Source organism: Odontomachus brunneus, unplaced genomic scaffold (assembly GCF_010583005.1).
Source record: "Odontomachus brunneus isolate Ranch 3 - 2012 unplaced genomic scaffold, Obru_v1 Obru_scaffold_130, whole genome shotgun sequence".
Classification (NCBI taxonomy): Eukaryota; Metazoa; Arthropoda; class Insecta; order Hymenoptera; family Formicidae; genus Odontomachus; species Odontomachus brunneus.
In genome coordinates this window covers 983,550-990,052 of record NW_022639580.1, presented here as the reverse complement: position 1 = coordinate 990,052, position 6,503 = coordinate 983,550, and the positions used below count along the sequence as shown (strand labels likewise).

The 6,503-nt window shown below is 48.1% G+C and overlaps 1 protein-coding gene across 5 annotated transcripts in view; it reads left to right on the top strand.

Moving 5' to 3' along the window:
* LOC116849985 overlaps window positions 1-6,503 on the top strand; it is a 239,013-nt gene that overhangs the window by 19,001 nt on the left and 213,509 nt on the right. The gene's annotated exons all lie outside the window — the stretch shown is intronic.

Genomic DNA, 6,503 nt, shown 5'->3' with positions numbered 1-6,503 from the left:
TCTCTCTCTCTCTCTCTCTCTCTCTCTCTCTCTCTCTCTCTCTCTCTGTCTGTCTCTCTTCTCGAAGAGCTTCCAAGACTTGGCCTCGTACTCCGCTCCTCTCTTTCTCTTCAACCCTTCGCCCTCTGTTTATCGCACGCACTTTCATCATTCTTCTCTTCCTTTCTCGCTCTCCTTGGTCGACTCTCGTCGACGAGATCGTCTGGCACCTCGCCACCTGTCCATCGTCAGGACGTACCCCCGACGAAGAGGCCGCCCACACGTCACTTCCGGGTACTCTTGTGTCAAGTCCGGGACGCGTTTCGGGCGTACGCTCCCACGCGCGTTGCCGCACGTGAGCGCGCACGCACTGTTCATCATCATCGGTTCTGCATCCAAACGTATGCCAAAGGCCGCGAAATTTTGCTTGCGTTCACATTTTACGTATAACACTACGAGCACAAACGCGTGTGCTTGTCTTGTTGACATTTTTGTTATCTCGTGTCATGCTCGAATTTTTTTCTCTCTTCCTCCCTCTGTCATGTTCCCATCTCAAATTACCGTGAAATTGATCAACGAGTTTTTCTTTTCTTAATTTTTGTTTACTCTTTTCAACGGCGCCCGAGACGACGCGTCTTCTCCCGGGGAGCGTCCGCGTCCCGTTCCCGGGCCACGGAGGGCTTCGCCCGAGTGAATCGGCGTCCTCTGCGTGACGCGCGCGAAAATATACATTATTACGGGGCCGAATCGTAGCTTTTTAAAAATCCTTTTTTGGGCAATTTACAAAATCAATTGGCTTTACATATCCGTAGCGTGTGTAATTGAGTGTAAACAAGTGTGCTTCTTAGTGTGCTTAAGAGTGTACATTGTATTCTCGTGTGCGAGTGTGTCTGTGCGTGTGAGCACGCACGCACGCGTGCTCGTGTATTGAGAAGTGTGTGAGCGCGCGGGGTTGCACGCTCGTGAACCAGGGCTAACTTCGATTTGCTTTGTGTGTATCTCGTCGTCGCGTGGACGCGACACCCCGCGCACGACGGGGCGCGCACCCATCCGTTCTTGTTGGGTGTCTTCTTGTATCGTGTAGCGACTGTTCTGTAGGTTTCTGTCACTGTTGTTTGCACTGTGTTTGCTCCTTGGCGAGAATACCAATTCTACCGCGGTCGCGCGCGCTCTTTTCATCGCGCGCGCGGCTCCGCGGATTTTGCGTTTGATTCGTGAGGGTCGAGTCGTATTTGTGAGTGTGTATGCGCTGGGAGTATGCACCAGCGCATCCGGGCTATGGCACTTTTTAGATTATTTAAACATTTAGCAAATTTACATGAAAGAGATTAAGATTATGGGTAGGGCCGATTTTGCAGGCGACGTCGCGCTGTGGATTTTTCCAAGGATGTACATGTATATATATATGCCGTATCTTTCTCTCGCGTATATATATACTCGCGTATCATCTCATCATCTCTTGGGCCTCTTCTCGACTAAATTTCTTAGTCGCACTTCCACGAGTGGGCTAACGGTCGGGCGCTGAGTGTCGTCCGGATCGTCCGTGACGCCTCTTGGGGCCTTCCTCTTTGGGCTTACCCCATCCTTAGGCGCGCGTGAGCCTCTGTGTGTCTCTCTCACTCTCTCTCTTTCTCTCTCTCTCTCTCTCTCTCTCACTTCTCTCTCTCTCTCTCTCTCTCTCTCTCTCTCTCTCTCTCTGTCTCTTGTATGTATTTCGTCGCTTCTCAGCCGCTTCTTCTTCTTCCTCCTCATCCTCATCTTCTTCGTCGTCACCCTTGTTTGCGCGGCTCGCTGCCTCTCTCGCGACGAATACGGACGACCCAACAGCTCGCGGTCTCTGCGGATCACCTCACGCGATCTTCTCACGCTGTGGGCGCGCTCTTCCGCTTCCGCTTTTGCCCGCGAGTCGTGCTTGCGGACGCGGCTCGCGGACGCCGTGTTTCTGTTTATGCGCGCCCTCATCCCGCCGTTTCCTCTCATTGCCGTCGTCGTAAAGGCCCGAAAATCTCACGCGGGCGGACGTGTTTGCGCCATCGGCCCCCTTACGAGTTACGGGCATATGTAAATCAATATATTTGTAAATTATTTTTTTTGTGCTTTTTCCGCGGTGCGACCCGCATTTTTTATTATTTTTTCTTTATCTTTATCCTCGCTTACTTGTCAGTTGATTACAGAACATACACTACTAGATCTATTGTTTAACGCGCTTGTGTGTGTTTTTTTTTGTTTCGTTACCTTTCGTTTAAATTTAAAATTATGGTACACGTTCGCGGGGCACGGGCCGGCGCCTCGGGAATTCTTCCTTCTCGCGCGGGGATGTGTGCTTTAAATTGCCGTCGGGGGAGGGCCGCGGATCCGAGGACCCGACAGCCCGCCGATCAGCCATCACGTAGGTTTACTCGTTTAAAAAAGCAACCCTCGGCGCACGGCAGGATGCACCGGTCGAAAACAGTCGTCTGTCAATCGTTTCATGACCGCGATCATCATGAAGGATCTCGACGTAGTGGTAGTGGTGGTGTTTTGTATTGTTGTTGTTTTATCAAAAATTTTTTGTGATGGTGATAGTGAGATAGTGGTAAATAGTAACGCTGATGTTCGTCTCTCTTTCCATTTTCTCTCCGTTTCTTTTTCGCTCTTTCGCGCTCTTACTACCCGTTTCGTGCACCGTTCTCGGTACCTCTCGACGCTGTTGTACTACAGGGACCGTGAAAAATGAAATTGCGTCTCTTGGAAATTCCTACTCGACTGAAATCTATCGTTTGCGATTACCAACGTGAATTTTCATTAATCTGCATTTCGTTCGCGCGACACGTGCTAACAGCTTTGCCTAACTAAGCTTTTGTCATTCGCTCCGTCGTTCATTCTCACGGTTATTTCTCTTTCTCTCTTTCTCTCTGCCGAATCTATCAATTTCGCACTCCCATTCTCTCCCAGATGTACTCAAAGCTCTCTCTCTCTCTCACTCTCAATTTCGTGCAGCACGTTCGCACTTTTCGCATAGAAGCGCTCCAAACTCACGCCACGCCGACTCATCGTGACGTATGTCTCAATACTAGCGAGTTTCCTCTGTGTTTGTGTTCATTCTCCGAAAAACAAGACGCGATTGTCCGGCAAGAAAAACTCCGCGTAAGAAAAATTCGGTCCCTACGGTGCTGCGGGCGCCGATTGGTGCGAGTGTGCCAAGATTGCGTTTAGGTATTGCGTGTGTTCCTATCGTAGCTGTACAATCCATCGCAATGCCGTGTGTGGTATGTGATGAGTGTGTGTGCGTGTAAATGTGTATCAGTGTGTCGGAGTATCGGTGTCGAGAAAAAAAAAGAATTTCCCGATCGGTCATGTCCGGGAGACGGTGAACGCTGCCGCGCGATCCCTCCCTCGCAAGGATGAAAAATCCCGGATCCTCTGGCGAGGGTGCCGGAAGGGCCGAGGTCGGGGGTGAGGCGGAAGCGATCGCCGATCGTCAGGCATGCACCGACAACGAACAGAAGCTCTGGTTCGATAAGAAACGATTATCGTTGGTTGCGTGAACGAGGTGTATGCACTCGCCCAGCTTTAGGTATTTACATAGAAACTAACCCTATTTCGCATTATGTACGTTCGTTTAAGTTTACCAGTAAATTCTCAGTTTATGCTTGTGATATCAAGGTGTATTTACATACTACTTAATCCGAGGAAAAAACGCCCTGTAACGCAAAAACTTCTTTAATAAGAACGATCAATGAATCGACCCGCGGTCACGATCGCTGGAACTCGAGGCGGCCCCCGCGCGACGTCTTTCTTCCGCGAACGAAAGACAAATCCGAGAATCATAAAGTTCCTCTCAATTCGAGTCGAATTCCTCCAGCTTGATTCCCCAATCGATCGATCCTGACTTGAGATTCTCATTCGAGAGAAAGTCGCTAGATTGTTTGTTTGTTTTTTTTTTTCTTCTTCTTTTTGTTGAGAGAGAATTGCTTTTCGAAAGAAAATTTGCCGGAGACGTGGCCGTCGAGTTCCAATCGCGAGGCGAGTGCGATCGTTAAATGTAGCTTTGACGATGAATCCTTTAGCGATCTTTTCTTCTCTCGTCCCAGATGGTCAAAAAGCCTGGCTACCCGGCGGCTTCTCGGCGCGTGTCTTTTACGTTCAACGAAGATGACGACGTTAGGTTACTTTCGTAATTGGCGAACAAAGGGCCATGAAAGAGGGAAGGGGTCGGTCATCGCGAAAGGGAATAGATGATTCGCGTTCTTTCTCTTTTGCGATAATTTCTCCAGAGCTCGTCTCGTCTGGAAGACACGATTTCCAAAACGTAGCGAGAGAAAAAATTTTATCGATTGTATTTCGTAGGTAGTGATTTAGCGTGTCTGACGAAATTTTGCCAAGTCTCGATTGCGATTGGAAACAAGAATGGGATGGGGTGGCTCGGATGGAAAAGTAAGGGGGAAGGCGATGGCCGGGGTGTGTCTCGGGAAAACGAGCCGGTCAGGAACAAAAAGGTCTCGTACGAGAGTTTTCGAGAGAAAACAACAACAACAACAACAGTAACGCGGTCGATGTTAACGTCCAGAGGTATGTGAACAAATTCGGCACGCTACTATTCAATTCCGTAACTCTAACAGTCCGCGATTGCCAGTCGAAGAAACGACGAAATCGAAACAATCTTTTAGTCTCGCTTTTATCACGAAATCTGACTTTTTCTTTCATTTCTTTTTTCTTTTTTTGTGAACCGCCTCTTTATCTCCTTCGATTTTGACTTCTCTTTCCGGGGATCCGCGTTCTCGTTCACCAATATGAAGAAATGATTTCCGCGAGCAAACGTGAAAAAAACTCGTTTCTCTCCGATCTCGTTTCATCGCGTCTGGTCTCATCCAAAGATAACCCCATCGAAAGTACGGACAATCCATAAGTTTTGTCAAAGAGGTTCGAGGAGGGGGGGAGGGGGGCGAAGGAAGTGATCCGGCCGAGTAGGAGTAGTTCAGATTGTGATGGGGCGTCACGAAAGGGGGTGCATCTCTTTTTCGTCTCTTTTGGGAGGGCAAGGGGCTGGCTCGAGTCTCTAAAAGTTCGCTCCACGATCAAAAACCTACGGACTTTCTTCACATTCTTCCTCTCCCTCGTCATCCTCATCTTCGTATCTTGTTTTATTTCGTTTGTTTTTTTTTTTTGTTCATCCACCCTCTTTATTCCTATTCGTCTTCTTCTTATTCTTCTTCATCCTAAGTATTGCGAGAACGTAACGGTATATTGCAAGTAAAAGTTCAAAACGACGCAAGAGTTTTACGCGTTCAGATTATATTACCCGGAAATAAAAAAATATTTCGCTTATAACGATCACAGGACCTCAGATTACCTGAAGCACGCCACTCTAAGTCTCACTCTCGTCTCGCATTCGCTCTTCCTTGATGCTCACGAAGCATTCACATTCGCTCGGTCTTTTGCACATTCGCACAACGGCGCGCCCGCGCACCTACGCCGATCCCAAGGTCGTGCATTCGCAAAATCGTCCACGTACTCTTCCTTTCTCTCCCTCTCTCGCACTCTTTGTTCCTTTCTCTCAGTGTCTCTTTCGCTTCCACACACGTCTCTTCTGGTTCGTTCTGCACAAACGTTGCCCGCATTCTCTCGTCGACTATGCTTGGGATCGCGTAAAACTCACGAGGGCGCGCTCCGCATTCGCTCGTATTTCCCTTTCGCCTAACTATCCTAGTCTCATAGACCCTATATTCATTATTTATAATATTTATATATAATATATATATAATATATTTAGCATTTAGTTTTTTTTATTTCTCTCTTCATCTTCGTCGCGTGTTTGCTCACGAAAAATGCTAGCTCTTTCACGCTTACCATCTTGTTTCTCCTCAGTTTAAACGTGTAAGTGTGAATGGGTTTCGCCCGTTCGTTCTTTCTTTTTTTGTCTCTGTGTCATACTCTTCTCATACTCTGTATGTATATATAATATATATAATATAACTGTTTGTAATAACTATATTTTGTTTGTTCGCTTATGAGCTAATAGTTTTTGTGCTACCGACGAGCACAAGTTGCGCGCATTTTATCTTCACTTTAATGTGTGCTGCTGATGAGTCCTTGCAGTATGTGTGTATATTTATTGTACATGTACGTGTTCCTCTCTGTGTACGTATGTATACTTGGGTGGTTGTGTGTACGTATGTATATGTGTGCGTGTGTACGTGTGTGCGTACGCGTATCTGTTCCGACGTTACGTCCGACGTTCGTTTCTCGCGAAATGTCAACGTAGCTTTGCCGTAGCTTTTGCGAAAACGTTGCAGTCGCAGGTGAGAACGTCCGTGCGTCCGTACGTCGCGTTCGTCTGTCGCACACACACACACACCGGGGAAGGGGATTTCGGTACGTATATAATTAACAACCGTACACGCGGCGGCACGATCGCCACCGTCGGATGTGTGGCTCGTTCGCCGCGACCGCGCGACGCACCACGTCTGAGCCTGCGTAACGTGGACGCGTTTGTGTTGCGATCCGCTCTCAAGCATTACGGGAGTTTTAAGATTAGGTCTTTT